Source organism: Gopherus evgoodei, chromosome 2, assembly GCF_007399415.2.
Source record: "Gopherus evgoodei ecotype Sinaloan lineage chromosome 2, rGopEvg1_v1.p, whole genome shotgun sequence".
NCBI classification, from domain to species: Eukaryota; Metazoa; Chordata; order Testudines; family Testudinidae; genus Gopherus; species Gopherus evgoodei.
The window spans coordinates 58,352,910-58,369,865 of record NC_044323.1 but is presented as its reverse complement, the minus strand read 5'-3'; positions in this window follow the sequence as shown (position 1 = coordinate 58,369,865).

Sequence of the window (16,956 nt, the reverse complement as noted above, 5' to 3'; positions counted from 1 at the left end):
TGCCAACTCAGAGGGGCAGAAGGGTTACACTTACACACCACAGAGTTTCCCTACTGTGTTGTATAAAGTTCCACAGGAATGCAAAGACACACAAGTCAATAGAACCATGCCCCCTTGAGGAGTATCATTGCCTACATTTAACAGATAAGGAAACTGAGAGATCGTACAAGTTCACTTCTGCCAGGTTTGTAATATAGCAGATCCAAATCTTGTCTCTCACTTAGCCAAACTGCCTTTCAGAATGAATGTGTTAAATCTATGTGCTTGGCTATGGTTTTTGTAATCAAGTTGCTAACCACTAAACCATGTCAGCCCCGAGCCAGGAATAAAAGCCAATCCTGATACCTAATGTTTTATTGCTGTCTTGCAAATAGCTGTGTAACCCACTGCAAAAGTTTGTGATGTGTTGTGATCCCTCTAGTAGCTTTTACACTCTGAGGAAAACAGCCTACCTCTCATTTAATGTAAGTGGAAGAGATCTGTCCTGAAGGTTCTGGGTTCAACTTTACTGATGACATATGGGGGTCACTATGGTTCCACATGATAGAATTTTGGAGTGTGGGAAAAGGAGAGGCATTAAGGTTTTTTTTCAAAACTTAGGAAATTTCATACTTAAAAAAGTACATTAAAAGAACATGATTAAGGCTGCAAAGTCAAGCACTCAAAAATGAAGAAATTCCAGAATTAGGATTTGAAGGCCAGGTGGAACCATTATGTTCACCTAGTCCAGTGGGTCTCAAACTTTTTTACTGGCAACCCCTTTCACACAGCAAGCCTCTGAGTATGACCTCCCTAACAAATTAAACACACTTTTGAATATATTTAACACCATTATAAATGCTGGAGGCAAGCAGGGTTTGGGGTGGAGGTTGACAGCTTGGAAGCCCCCATGTAATAACCTCGCAACCCCCTGAAGGGTCCTGACCCCCAGTTTGAGAATCTCTGATCTAGTCTGACCTCCTGCTCGACAGAGGCCATGGTATTTCAGCCAATAACTCCTGCATCAAGCCCATTGCTTCTGACTGAGACAGAGCATATTTTTAGACAGACATCCAGTCTTGATTTGAAGAGTTCAAGTGAGGAAGAAGCCACCATATCCCTAGTTCCAATGGTTAATACTCCTCACTATTCAACAATGATGCCTTATTTCAAGTCTGGCTTTGACTAGCTTCAGCTTCCAGCCTTTGGATCTCATTATGCCTTTATCTGCTAAATTAAATTGCCCTCTGCTATCAGAAATCTTCCTCTCATGTAGGTGCTTATAGATTGTGATCAAGTCATCTCTTAACCTTCTCTTGGATAAGATAAATAGATTGAGCTTATTGAACTCTGTTACTGTAAGACAGATTTTCCAGACTTTGAAACATTCTTGTAGCTCTTTCCTGAACGTTTTTCAATTTGTCCAGGCAACTTTATTCTTCCCTAGTTGTGTGTATGAATGTTGATAGAATCTTGGATTATATGATCACATATCTCAATCCTTCTCTTGCTTCTACTGGGGCCACAGAAGCTATTCTACCCATAATGGTGATGGGGAAAGAGAGACTTAAATATCTGTAGCGCGCCTTGCAAGATTTTGGAGAGATCTGTGGGGAGCCTTCTCTTTCCCTGATCGCTACAAAAGAGGGAGTTTTTGGATTCATAGACCCAGTCTTCTCTATCTTTTGGAGGTGTCAATCCTTTCAATTCCACTGTGGCAGGCAGTCACTGAGATAGGAATACACTCCCCTACACACACTGTGGGGCATTGTGCCTCATACTCATTCCCCCTGCTTTACACTTGAGTGCCTCTGCTGATGTCACTGGCCATTTGTCACATAGGGCAGTTAGGCTGGGTGGAGTCTGGATCTCTCTCCCTCAGAATGGCAGAGGAGCTGGGTATATGACTAAGAGATAAATGGCTGCCTCACAAAGAAGTGCTTTTTTGTTCCTCTCAGGAAGTGCAGACGCTAGCTTCTTCAGGCTCCATCCTATGGGCCCAGGATTTGGACATAGCATTTACTCAGCAATTGGAATAGTCAGATTGAACATTTAACAAAACAGCTCTAAAATAAGTTCCATGGACATCATCATGTCTATTTTGTTGCAGTTTGCATCTCAAGTAAATGTTGCAAAATTCTTAGCTGGCTGGTAACTGTATCACCCTCCAAGTGTGGTTTGTGCCCACATAAACAATCTATCATGTCCCTGTTGCAGTTCTGGGGAAGTTTGAAAAAGACAAGTTAGATTTCTGAGAAAATAAACAGAATTACAAAATTGATAGGTCATAACATGAAAGTGTAAGCAAAGTTTCATGGTAACTGCAGCAAAAGTATCTTTGAAATTCCCCAGGTTAAAAACAGTTCCCTTGGAATGAACCTATGATGACTGCTCCCTTGGTTTTTTATGCTTATGATTTGGGATTCATAAGCAAGATATTAGTAAAAGAATATAGCTCTGTGTCTGCTTCTCTTGTAGCTCAAGGTCTCTTTTAATTGGATTGATTTTATGACCAAAGCATATGCAGGTATGCATTTGGGGCCTGAAGAAAGGGCACTATTGCATCCCAAATACCCCTTGTGGCTGAGTGCGGCTGTAGTACAGGCTAATCAGTCCTAGCTCTACTGAGTTTAGGAACATCTTCTCTGAAAGTCCCTAGCTGGGGCAGATAGGGGAACCCAGACTCACTCACTCACTCCACTGGGTTCCAGCTCAGAGACAGCCAGAACCAGTCCTTCTCAGTCCCTTGCTATCCTGGTGCTACTTCCTACTTTAGAGTCTTCCCCAGCCTCCTGCCTAATTTCTTCTTCTTTGGAGCATTAGCTTTCTCTGGCAACATCCCACCAGCTTGCTGAAGGGCTCCTCTGTCTCCTCTGGAGTTTCTCCCTGTAATTGAGGTCCTTAACCTTGATGATTTCCAGGTCCTTTCCTACCTAGTTAACTGACTCAGTGAGTTACCTACTCCCAGGTGAACCTGAGCTGCCTCATACCCCCATGTGGACCCTGTCAGAGGTAGGTTAGGCATCTGACCAGTGCCAAAGTTCAGCTACCCTCTGACAGGGCCTGATTATCTCCTCTTTCTAATTTAATGTCACTCTTCAGGAGTGGATGCAAACATTTGCTTAACTTTAAATGCCATTCCAGAATAGGGATGCTTTCCTGGACTGAGCTCTAAGACTGAGTAACACTATAGACTTTAATAATTATTCCAGATTTGCACTGGTGTTACTCAGAGAATCAGGCCCTTTATCTCCACAAATGCAGCCCAAAAACCATTGCAAAATTTCAATTGATCCTCATGAGAGTTGTGCACAGATCAAGGACACTCTGTGAACTATGGTGCTGATCAATCAGGATAAGTTTAATAAATGACCTATTTTATAGTTTTCAATTAATGTAAGCCTGAAACATCTTAATTCTGAGCCTCTTACTTTTAGCTGTAATGATTCCTGTATAGTTTCCATTTTTCACAAGATAAAAGTTCACATTTGAATTTTGAAGGCTTGGTTGGAAAGATTTACTTTGTATTTATATACATGTGCATTCTGGGGACTTCCAGACCATTCATCAAGTTTGGCAAGGAATGGAAACACAGCAAATCCCTACCATCTTACTGGCAAAGGGGAGGATGACTGTCAAAACAGTGCATTTATTTATAATTAAGAGTTGAATTGTCAGTATTCCCTGTTTGGAGATTCTCAGTTTTGGCATCTATATTTCTATGTTTACACTGCTTGGCCAGCATGTTCATTTTACAAATATAAGAACTTTAAATCCTTTTCCGTGGAAACATATATAATAGTTCATTTCAAAAGTGTACAACAGCTAAGGAGTTCAATTATTGTAAATCCATACATTACAGATTGCCAGTTACTCCTAATTAGTGGATCAGAACATGAATTAAAATCGCAACTACTTGCCAGGAAAATTATATTGCATGTAAGCATGTTCACTTAGGTTCTCTTGAAAATTACACTGAATACAGTTGCTTTGAGACCTATGAGGAGACCATTTCCCCTTAGCAACCCTCAGCTTTCTCAACTGAGTTTGAAATAAGCAAAATACAGGCATTAAGCACAGAAACCAGCTATGTTTTTATCACTGTGTATACAGGCAGGTGAAGAGAGAGAGAAGCACTTGGCAGCTAGGGTTTCAGTTACTTCTATCAGCTAATTATTTATGGAGCATGCCTAAGGTTCTATTTTGAACAGAGCTTACTTAAGCATGTTTCCTCCTACTCTGAGAACTAGAAAGAAAGGATCAGATTTTGTTACCCTTAACTCATTCTGAGTAGCATCTTCCTACACGAGCAATCCCTACACTACTTGGACAGTGTAAAGTGGACTAAAAGTGAGTCTAAATATAATTTAAGCCCACTTTAAGGTTTGTTTACATGGGACTTTAAGAGTTCAGGCCTTTGCTTCATTAGCACCACCCAGTGTAGCTATTGCTTCTCTTTCTGCACTTCCAGGAGTGAACCTACTGAGAGTCACTGATCCCTTGTCTTTATCACTAGCCTTTTGAAACAAACGGTTCAAATGCCACTTCAAACTAACAAATATATTTAACCCCCCCAAGGGCTTAATTTTCTCATGCTTACTCTGGTGTAAATCTGCATTGTCCCCATTAAGTCACACTGTTGTAAATCCAGTGTGAATGGAGAATCAAGCTCTGCCCATCCATCACTAAGACACATTCAAAGTCCCACAGACTTACAATGCATGTGCAAATTAAGTAAGGACGGTAAGATTTGCAAGCAGCATGAACATTCAAAGAATGAATAAACTTATTCCAGTCTGTGTATTTCAAGACTGTCCTTTCCTATGATCTACTAAAACAACAGTTACTGTAATTTCTAATATTACATGTTAGTAAGACTATTACCCAGAAGAATAACACTGATCCATTGTAGGAATCAGGCTATGTGAAGAGCTGTATCATTCACCTCAAAGTACGCTTTTAGGGAATTTTCTAATGACTACAGAAAATACTGTTCCTGCATCGCTACTGCTGTATTAATGGAACAAATCATGTCCTTATATAACCTTTTAATTTTAATATTTTATTGTATTAAATTGATGGAATTACACCAATGATGTTTTTGGCTCAGTGCATTTACACCAAATCAATCTTCATGGAAAGCTGTTCAGAAGTCAGAGAGCTCATGCATTATTTATCTGCTCCACACCCTGACTGTCTTTCTACTTCCATAGCACTAGGCTGGATGCCCCCAGGACTGGTTGGCCTCCTATACAACCATTTTCTGTGGCTATGTGTGTCTGGGGCTGATCCAATGCCCACCGACCTCGATACCATCTTTGGAGGAGAACCTTAACACAGTCCTTGCTGTATGTAACTTGCTCCTAGGGTTTTGGTCCAATGGGGAGAAAATGATTTGTTGCGTTAATTGACATTTAAAAATGGCATGGTTATGGTGACTTGGTAAAAAATGTACATATTGATTATCTTAACAGTTTTTCCTTAATGAGGTAAATTAATGATAACATAATGATGGCGTCGATAATAACAATAGTGCTACCATAACCTAATTTCTAATGGCCAACAAATGTGTATTTAATTTGTGCTTGAGATAATCTCTCAAAGAGAAGCCCTAACTATGCAAACCAGCTGCTTCCCTGCTGGGAGGGAAGAGGCGTGGAATGGAAAAAAAAGAAAATGTGCATGTTATCTGCTCAGTGTGATGAAATAACATTATATAATAATAATAATTAATAATAATATTTCTGAATTCTAAAGCACCTTCCATCCAAAGATCTCAAAGCACTTCAGAAACATTAATTAAGCTTCACAACATCAGTGTGAGATAGGCATTATTGTACCAATTTGACAGATAGGTAAACTGAGGCAAAGAGGTTGCAGTAAAGCGACTACCCCAAAATCTCAATTCATTCAGTGGCAGAGCTGAGGTGTAGAGCTCAAGAGTTCTGGCTTCCAATTTAACCATATGCACATGCACCATGAACATACATGATTCCAAAGTCATGTCAAAGTTACTCTGTAAAAAAGCAATATTGAAAACTGTCCAGTCACATCAATTTCTTTGAAAAAGAAGGAAGTGAAATTAATCAGATTTTCAAACAAGTGACTCTGAGAAACTCTTTAATGGCAACAGCAGAAAAGAAAAAGAGGGTTTAATAGTAGTAATATATGGCTTTCTGATCATTACCAGTGAGAACCTCCAGCACACTTTGCTTAAACCGGCCATTAAATCCTCTAACCAGTTATTATCTGACCAGCAATGACTGGGAAAAAAAAACAACACACTATTATTCTGTAATTAATCTCAACATACCCATGGTAACTGCAACCTGCGGGGAATACTTTTTACTAGATTTTGAAAAAAGAATGTTCAAACAGTTCAACTGCATGGTTCAGTGATACATTCCAGGAAATCTTTTAGCACATTTGGATCTTTTCTTTGGTGCTAAGCTCCCAGGCATACAATGTAGTTGTAGATATTTATAAGCAGAACAACTGACTTTAAGAAAAACAAAGGGTTATTTTTAACAGCATGCAAATGTTTTAATATTTTTAAATATTTATAGTCAATCCAATTGTTTACTTTGTGTCAAGTGTTTGTAAAAGATTTTAGTTTTGCTTTTCAATCAAGCCTTTTGCAGATTCAAACCCCTCCTTATAACTTACTAATGCCACAAAGTGTTTCAGTAATAACCTGTTAAATATTAGATGTGTAACTTCACCAAAAGCATGAAGATTCATCCTTCCCACCAATACCTCATCTGCCTTCTATGTATACCTAAGATGTATGGCTCTGATCCTGCAAAAATGAACACGTGCACAACTTTATGTACTGTGAGTAGCCCCATCAGTTTCAATGGGACTACTCACAGTGTGTTTAGTTAAACATGCATATAAGCCTTTGCAGGATTAAGGTCTATGTGTGTACAGTACTGTGTGTGGCTATGCTGTCTGCACACATAATTTAGATCCCAATCCCGCAAACACTTAAGCATGTGAGTACCGGTAACTTTATTTGCATTAGTGGCTCCATTGAAGTGCACTCATGTGACTAAAGTTATGCATGTGTTTAAATGTTTGTGAGACTGGGACCTTATATTTTAAATTCCTTGAGACTGGAAAAGTTATTTCTTCTGTGTTCCCTACTGCACCAAACATATTATTTGTATTTGGTAAATAAATAATAACAATCACATACTGTATTTAGCAGGAGAACCCAGCAGAGCTGGAGGGTCACAGCATTTTTTGAAGATGAAATGTTTTGAAAAGCTAATTGCAATTTGCAGACATTATGCTGATAGATTAATGACCCCAGTAGCTATAGTGCAAATACACAGTAGTTCTGCTTTGAATTGTTCTTTCTATACCATACAATCTGAAATGTTACCTGAACTGTAGTTACACTGGTTGCTGTCACAGAGTGGCTAGCCCCTTAAAGGATGAAAGGCCACAGTTTTGGTTTGTTTTAATATAACCATGACATCTTAGGATTTTTGCATGTGGGTGGATCATGGATGTGATGGTAAACAGTTGACCCAGTTTCGCTGAGAACCTTGACAGCTGCCAAGGTAAACCCTGAGCTGAGTGGGAAGCTAAGGAAAAAGCAGAAGCTCTGCAAACATCACTGGGATTAATGCAACCCTAAAGACCAGGCCAATGAACTCTCAGAAAGGAGCTTCCTGTCCTCCAGGGACAGTGAGGCTTCCATTGCCCCCAAAGTAAAAGGCATTAAAGACAGAGAGAGAGAGTCAAGTTGAGTTTCCACCTGGTAAGGTAATAACTAGGCTCATAACTGTTCAGCTGTCATCACAACACAAATACGTTTGTACTAAGGACACAATCATGCACTATAATCCAGGGGAAGACATGCACTCCTCTGCCTAGCTCAATCCAGTAGGTGTGCTCAAACGCTGACTACCAGATCAGGTCCTATTGAAAATCTGGCTGAAGGAGGTGTTGGTGCTCTGCATTGCAAAGTTTAAAACCCTTTGTGGATCCAGGTCCTGTTGACTGCCTAAAAAATGCCATGATAAAACACTCTAGAGCAAAGATGCTGGAAGTATGGGTGCGGGTGGTGCTGCCGCACGCCCTGGCTTGAAGTGGATTCCATTATATACAGGATTTACAGTTTGGTTCAATGGCTCTCAGCACCACCACTGTACAAATTGTTCCAGCACCCCTGCTCTAGAGATGACACATTTACAGTAAACACATGGTATGCAGCCATTAAAATGTGAGATTATTGAAATGGATGCAGGTGCTTCCATTCTGGAGCTGTCATGCCCAAATATGCATACTCTCAGTAAAGCTACTGGTTAAACACTACTCATACCAGAATACTTATCTACAACCTGCCTTTAAAAGACTAAATTAGGGTCTATTTTTCCTGAAATACATATACCCAATTCTTACTGACAAATAAATCTATTTTCATCTAGAGAATGTAGGACATGGCCCAATTTACAGCCTTCTGAATTGAAACATGGTTAAGGGCTCAGTTCTACCAAGGTCAATCACATCACTGAGTCCCTAAAGCAGGGGTTCTCTGACAGGGGGTCAAAACCCTTCAGGGGTTAAGGAGGTTATTACATGGGGAGTTGTGAGCTGTCAGCCTCCGCCCCAAACCCCCACTTTGCCTCCAGCATTTATAATGGTGTTAAATATATAAAAAAGTGTTTTTAGTTTATAAGGGGGGGTCACACTCAGAGGCTTGCTATGTGGAAGGGGTCACCAGAACAAAAGTTTGAGAACCACTGCCCTAAAGCAACATAGGTCACCTATGCTAGCTCTGCAGAGCACCAAGATAATCAATAATAAATATGGCATTGCCATCCACTCTGGTTTTCATGTTTCTCTGCTCATTTGAGGACTTTGAAGAGAGAGTTCCTCAATAATCTCTCCAAACTAATTTATTTCTGATTTGGGATTAAAAATTGACCTTTGCAGTTAACAAAAGATGTTCTTGGGAAAGGAGCTGTTGACAGTGATGGGTAAACAGCAATGTTTAAAGACTTTTTTTTTTGTTAATAAACATCCAAATGTCTGGCTGTTTATCTAACCCTTTTTGTTTATAACCAGGATGGAACTCCCATAAAATTCCTGGTATTCCTTGGTTCCAAGTAAGCTGTAACCACAATGGATAACATGAGGAAGGTTATTCCCAGCAATTCCACTTTTGGTCCAAAATAAAACCATGGAGTGAAGTCAGGTGCCAAAACAAACAAAACACTAATAGAATTTTTTGAACCTCAGACACGATTTGGCTGTGGTTTCCATCAAGTTTTGGATGGCAAGTTTGGAAAGCTCAGGTTGATTCTTTATTTTCCTAAATTCTTCTTTAGACTGCATGAAAAATACAATCTTCACTATAGATGGAAGGACAGACAAAAGCAAGCATAATAAAGTATCACCATATATCAAGGGACTTTCTTTTTCCATTAAAGTCCATTGTTAATAAATTTCAAAAAAAATTATTTAGGTCCTGATCCTGAAACCAGATTTACCTGTGTGCACATTTGCCGACTTTGTGGTTGCTCCAAGTCTGGAGCACCTACAAAAAAAAATAGTGGGTGCTCAGCACTCACTGGGCAGCCCTCCTGGGTTATCGCCTCTCCCCCCAGCCCTCCCACCCTCCGACAGGCCCCGCCGATCAGCTCCTTCCCTCCCTCCCAGTGCCTCCCACCTGCCATGATCAGGTGTTCAGTGGCATGCAGGAAGCGCTTGGGGGAGAGGGGTAAAAGCGGGGGCATGAAGAGGCAATGGAAAAGGGTGGGCTTGGGGGAAGGGATGGAGTGGGGGCGGGGCATGGAGCAGAGCAGGGATTGAGCAGCCCCAGAGAACTCAGCACCTCTGCCTGCGTAGATCTTCATGGGCCCTCTTACACAGATCAGATTGCAGGACTGGGGCCTTAGAGTGAGATTTTCAAAGCAGTGTAAGGTGGGTGAGGTAATTTTTCTTGGTCCAACTTTTGTTGGTGAAAGAAACAAGCTTTTGAGCTACACAGAGCTCTTCAGGTGTGGGAAAGGTACAGCTAAATACCAGGTGGAACAGATTGTTTAGCATAAGAGGTTAACACACATTCTACAGGATTGTTAAAGGTAAAGTGGCCCACTAATACCTCTGCAGTCATAGGACAAACAGCTACAACAGTGCAAAAAGCAGCCTAAGGAATTACATAAGAACATAAGAACGGCCATACTGGGTCAGACCAAAGGTCCATCTAGCCCAGTATCTGTCTACCGACAGTGGCCAATGCCAGGTGCCCCAGAGGGAGTGAAGCTAACAGGCAATGATCAAGTGATCTCTCTCCTGCCATCCATCTCCATCCTCTGATGAACAGAGGCTAGGGACACCATTCTTTACCCTTCCTGGCTAATAGCCATTTATGGACTTAGCCATCATGAATTTAAACATTGTTATAGTCCCAGCCTTCACAACTTCCTCAGTAAGGAGTTCCAAAGTTGACTGTGCACTGTGTGAAGAACTTCCTTTTATTTGTTTTAAACCTGCTACCTATTAATTTCATTTGGTGACCCCTAGTTCTTGTGTTATGGGAATAAGTAAATAACTTTTCCTTATCCACTTTCTCTACATCACTCATGGTTTTATATACCTCAATCATATTCCCCCTTAGTCTCCTCTTTTCCAAGCTGAAGAGGACTAGCCTCTTTAATCTTTCCTCGAATGGGACCCTCTCCAAACCCCTAATCATTTTAGTTGCCCTTTTCTGAATCTTTTCTAGTGCTAGAATATCTTTTTTGAGATGAGGAGACCACATCTATACACAGTATTCGAGATGTGGGCGTACCATGGATTTATATAAGGGCAATAATATATTCTCAGTCTTATTTTCTATCCCCTTTTTAATGATTCCTAACATCTTGTTTGCTTTTTTGACCGCCTCTGCACACTGCGTGGACATCTTCAGAGAACTATCCACGATGACTCCAAGATCTTTTTCCTGACTCATTGTAGCTAAATTAGCCTCCATCATATTGTACGTATAGTTGGGGTTATTTTTTCCAATGTGCATTACTTTACATTTATCCACATTAAATTTCATTTGCCATTTTGTTGCCCAATCACTTAGTTTTGTGAGATCTTTTTGAAGTTCTTCACAATCTGCTTTGGTCTTAACTATCTTGAGTAGTTTAGTATCATCTGCAAACTTTGCCACCTCACTGTTTACCCCTTCCTCCAGATCATTTATGAATAGATTGAATAGGATTGGTCCTAGGACTAACCCCTTGGGAACACCACTAGTTACCCCTCTCCATTCTGAGAATTTACCATTAATTCCTAACCTTTGTTCCCTGTCTTTTAGCCAGTTCTCAGTCCATGAAAGGACCTTCCCTTTTATCCCATGACAGCTTAATTTACATAAGAGCCTTTGGTGAGGGACCTTGTCAAAGGCTTTCTGGAAATCTAAGTACACTATGTCCACTGGATCCCCCTTGTCCACATGTTTGTTGACCCCTTCAAAGAACTCTAATAGATTAGGAAGACATGATTTTCCTTTACAGAAACCATGTTGACTATTGCTCAACAGTTTATGTTTTTCTATGTGTCTGATAATTTTATTCTTAACTATTGTTTCAACTAATTTGCCCGGTACCGATGTTAAACTTACTGGTCTATAATTGCTAGGATCACCTCTAGAGCCCTTTTTAAATATTGGCGTTACATTAGCTAACTTCCAGTCATTGGGTACCGAAGCCGATTTAAAAGACAAGTTACAAACCTTAGTTAATAGTTCCGCTACTTCACATTTGAGTTCTTTCAGAACTCTTGGGTGAATGCCATCTGGTCCCAGTGACTTGTTAATGTTGAGTTTATCAATTAATTCCAAAACCTCCTCTAGTGACACTTCAATCTGCGACAGTTCCTCAGATTTGTCACCTACAAAAGCCAGTTCAGGTTTGGGAATCTCCCTAACATCCTCAGCCGTGAAGACTGAAGCAAAGAATCCATTTAGTTTCTCTGCAATGACTTTATCATCCTTAAGCGCACCTTTTGTATTTCAATCATCAAGGGGCCCCACTGGTTGTTTAGCAGGCTTCCTGCTTCTGATGTACTTTAAAAACATTTTGTTATTACCTTTGGAGTTTTTGGCTAGCCGTTCTTCAAACTCCTCTTTGGCTTTTCTTATTACACTCTTGAACTTAAGCTGCCAGTGTTTGTGTTCCTTTCTATTTGCCTCACTAGGATTTGACTTCCACTTTTTAAAGGAAGTCTTTTTATCTCTCACTGCTTCTTTTACATGGTTGTTAAGCCACGGTTGTTCTTTTTTAGTTCTTTTACTGTGTTTCATAATTTGGGGTATACATTGAAGTTGGGCCTCTATTATGGTGTCTTTAAAAAGGGCCCATGCAACTTGCAGGGATTTCACTTTAGTCACTGTACCTTTTAACTTTTGTTTAACTAACCCCCTCATTTTTATATAGTTCCCTCTTTTGAAATTAAATGCCACAGTGTTGGGCTGTTGAGGTGTTCTTCCCACCACAGGGATGTTGAATGTTATTGTATTATGGTCACTATTTCCAAGCAGTCCTGCTATAGTTACCTCTTGGACCAGCTCCTGCACTCCACTCAGGATTAACTCTAGAGTTGCCTCTCCGCTTGTGGGTTCCCGTACCAGCTGCTCCATGAACCAGTCATTTAAAGTATTGAGAAATTTCATCTCTGCATTTCGTCCTAAAGTGAAATGTTCCCAGTCAATATGGGGATAATTGAAAACCCCCACTATTATTGGTTCTTAATTTTGATAGCCTCTCTAATTTCCCTTAGCATTTCAACATCACTATTACTGTCCTGGTCAGGTGGTCAATAATAGATCCCTAAGGTTATATTTTTATTAGAGCATGAAATTTCTATCCATAGCAATTCTATGGAACGTGGATTCGCTTAAGATTTTTACTTCATTTGAATCTACATTTTCTTTCAAATATAGTGCCACTCCTCCCTCTGCACAACCTGTTCTGTCCTTCCGATATATTTTGTACCCCGGAATGATTGTGTCCTATTGATTGCTCTCAGTCCACCAGGTTTCTGTGCTGCCTATTGTATCAATATCCTCCTTTATCACAAGGCACTCTAGTTCACCCATCTTATCATTTAGACTTCTAGCATTTGTGTACAAGCACTTTAAAAACTTGTCCTTGTTTATTTGTCTGTTTAGACAAATATCTTCCATTAAAGTTAATGACTTCTTTGGAAATATTACCCTTAGATGGCAAGCTTCTTGGGTTAAGGGCCATGTCTATAGGCCAAACATACGGACCGTGCCTATCAAGTAATGAAAAATAGTGAGAGAAACAGAAAAAGTAAAGTAATATTACTGGCCATATCCTTCTGTGCTTAGGTAAAACTTCTATGGCTTCAACAGGAGTTTTGTATGAGTAAGGATAATAGGTTTAGGCTCTAAATGTGTTTTACTATTTATCACAAAAGATAAATTTTGCACTGATCCACAGATGCAATTCTTTAGATAATTTAATCACATAGAAGAAACTACAGAGAAAGAGAAATAAGAGGAGCAAAAGATAACTGACGAATTATAGAACATTATAATCGAGCAGTTCTCAAACTGTGGGTCATGACTGGCTGGCTTAGACTTACTGGGGTCTGGGGCTGAAGCCCGAGCCCTACTACTACCTGAGAGCTTCATCCCTGGGCAGCAGGACTCAGGTTGCAGGTCCCCAGCCTGGATCTGAAGCCATTGAGCTTCAGCTTTGGCCCCTTGCCCAGAGCAGTGGGGCTCAGACTTTGGCTTCCCCACCCAGGGCAGTGGGGCTTGGGCAGGCTCAGGCTTTGGTCCCTCCTCCTGGGGTTGTGAAGTAATTTTTGTTGTCAGAAGGGGGTCGCAGTGCAATGAAGTTTCAGAACCGCTGTAAAATATAATCCATGGGCTCTTCGGCTGGATTCTCAATGGGTGTCAGACAGCTCAGTCTCATGGGCTGTTCTCCAAGTTCTTTAAACAAAGATACAACAGGCCTGATCCTGTGAAGTGATGAGCATTCCATGGAAGTACTAGGAGTCAGTGCAAGTTGAAAGCACTCAGCATCTCTCGAAGGTGCTCAGAACTTTGCATGTTCAGGTTGCGCCTCTTCAGAAGATTGGGTGTTATTTTCAATTAGAACCAGAGCAGTCATCTCAATACAGTAAGCACACTGAGCCAGGAAACGGGTTTGCAAAAATGACAAAACATTTTTTTCAATAAAAATTAATCGCAGCGGGCTCCTCTCAGAGGGCTATCTTTGATCCTTCAATCTTATCATTTTCAATACTTTTACTTCTTTAAAAGCCGCAGAGCAGATTTGCTCAAAGTTTCTCACAGTGTGGACCCCAACTAATAGAGACAGTGTCTTGTGGATCATCTCCTGTCCTGTTTAAATTGTGCAGGCTATTTCCCCTCTCATCTATAATCATGTGGCAAATTTTCCTTCCAGTGACATCTCTGTGGGAATTAGGGCAATTGTTTACATAGAAAAGTAATGTTTTCAAATCATTTAATGTGGTTTAAGCTACTTTTACTATGATTTAGCATCTGGAAACAAGAAGCATTAGCATCATATGACCAGCCAGTTCTCCATAGATCACAATGTGTGCTTCACGACTACATTTTGAGAACTAGCGTGTTAGGATTTTAAAAGCCAACATGGAAACAAAGCAGTAGCTCACTATTAATCAGCTTAAGGAAGGGTTTCTTGAGTACATGGGTTTAAAGACAGATAAAAGAGAACTGCTTGGATAGGTTTTATTTTTGTATTATTTTTATTTCCAAAAAAAGTGATCAATAATTTAGGCAATAATGACCTCCAGATCAGCCATTTCCTGGCATTTAATGACCTTCTAGGAGAATGGAGGGCCAAAGGCAAATCCAGCCAGTTATTAAATGCCAGGAAATGCCCACCCCAGACATCATAATTGCCAATACAAATCATGTAAAATTATTAATTGAAAAAATGTAAGGTAATTACTGTCTTATCCCATTTTCTGTAGCAGTCTTTTACTAGCTATTAAAGATTGGCACAGCAATTACTGAGAAAACAGGACTGTAACTTGTATGTTGTATTCTAGTTTAGACTTTCAGCCTACTCTGCTGTTTTCAGTTACTATTCTTTATTGAGGATTATGCTTTCTAGCATCAAAGCTCTGTTATGCCATCTGGTGATATATTATTGAATTGCATTTGATATATTTTATCAACACAATGAAACCTAATTGCAATCAATGTTTAATGTATTCTCTTACTGAAACTTATACCTATCTTTTTAAAATCAGGTTTCTATTAGAAAAACGTTTTTCTAAATGGCATTTCATTTTTCCTTTGTATTCCTTTAAATAATTAGTAATCATTTCAAGTCTCTTCTCAAATGTCAGACCAAGTAGCAGGGCATTTTATTAGTTTAAAAATAACAATTTATGGCAGTGTTCAGCTGTGATTTTTGTGTTTAATCCCTTTTACCGAGCAACTTCATGTATATTTCAAATGCAGTTCTACCTTGAAGAGACTCCATACAAATGGCCCGAGGGAGTCCTGTGTTTATTTTCTGTAATTACAGATCAAACTAGTTTATGTTACAGATAAAAACATTTTTCCTGTCAGCCCTGCCAAATCAACCTAACATCTGAAAGTCATATTTTATGCCAAGTTATTTCATACTCAGACATCTTTAGTAGTAATAAAGCATGTTAAAGTATATTGTCTGTTTCACCTGTGATGCCCTGTTGAAAGTTAATATTGGCCTATCTTCATCTTATGTTCACCCAGTAAAAGTGTTCTAATGATGCAATGCTTGTAGTTTTATATAAGGATTTACTTTGAGTAAGAATGCCCAGTTTAACTATTTGTCTAAATCATACCTTTAGTTGAAAAGGTGCCACGTTGTGTTTAGAGTAGGTCTCTCTTATTAATCTTATTCTGGACAAAACAGTTGGGTTTTTGGTTGCTTCCCTCCTCCCAGTTTGTCATCAGACTGTATTTATGAAGGCCTCTGCAGCTTGCTCTGATGATCCTTATTGGAGTGCCCAACAGTGTGTAGCTGTGTCCCTTTTTTGAGTTTTAAATGTTTTGTTTTTCCTTTACTTTTAATGTGAATTTAATAAATGTTAAAAAATTACCTGTTTTGTGTACAAATTAAACTAAGTCGATGGCAATGGAATCCCAAATTCAAGTTGCTGTTAATGTTGCCACATGTGAAATGTAGCAAATAGCCAACCCCTCTCCCTAGCCTGAGCCTCAACTTCAAAAGTACTATTTTTAGATGGCTGCTAGCCTGAGTCTATTGAGCCATGCTCAGAAGCTTGGTCCCATAGGCTGCAAAATGATGTGGACATACTATGGGACATACTAGTTCAAGTCCCCTCTCGGCCAGATGAAGAGATTTGAACAAAGATTGTCTCTCTCTTGAATATCAAACCGGACTATAGAACAGAGAATACGTTTCCCTCAGTCCTCCTGCTGGAGCTGTTCCTGTTTAATTTATCTGAATAAATAAATATTAATTGGGCCAGAGAGACCAGTAGAATGACTCTATAGCATAGTAGTAAGGGAACTCCTGTGAGAGGTAGCAAAGCCCTGTCCAAATCCTTTTCTCATCAGGTGGAGAGGAGACTTCCACATAGTGGGTGAAATACCCTAATCACTGGGTAAAGGTTATAAGGGAGGTCCTTCTTGCACGCCCTTGGCCAGCTGTTTTGTGTGAAATTGCATGTACTAGGCCCAATCCAGTAGGTATGCTTAGAGGCAGTCTACCAGATGGAGCCTTGCATACGACTCGGATGTTTGAATGCCTATCTTCCAATGTTTTGCAAATTGCTTTGGGGCTTAGGCAGGAAATAGTCACCTAAACTGCACCTGGGGAACTTTTACTATAAAAACCTAAGATTAGATGGCAGCCATGTGGGAGCTCTGTAGATCACAAATGAGCTTATAAACAGGAATTAGGCACCTAAGTACCTTGTGGATCCCACCCT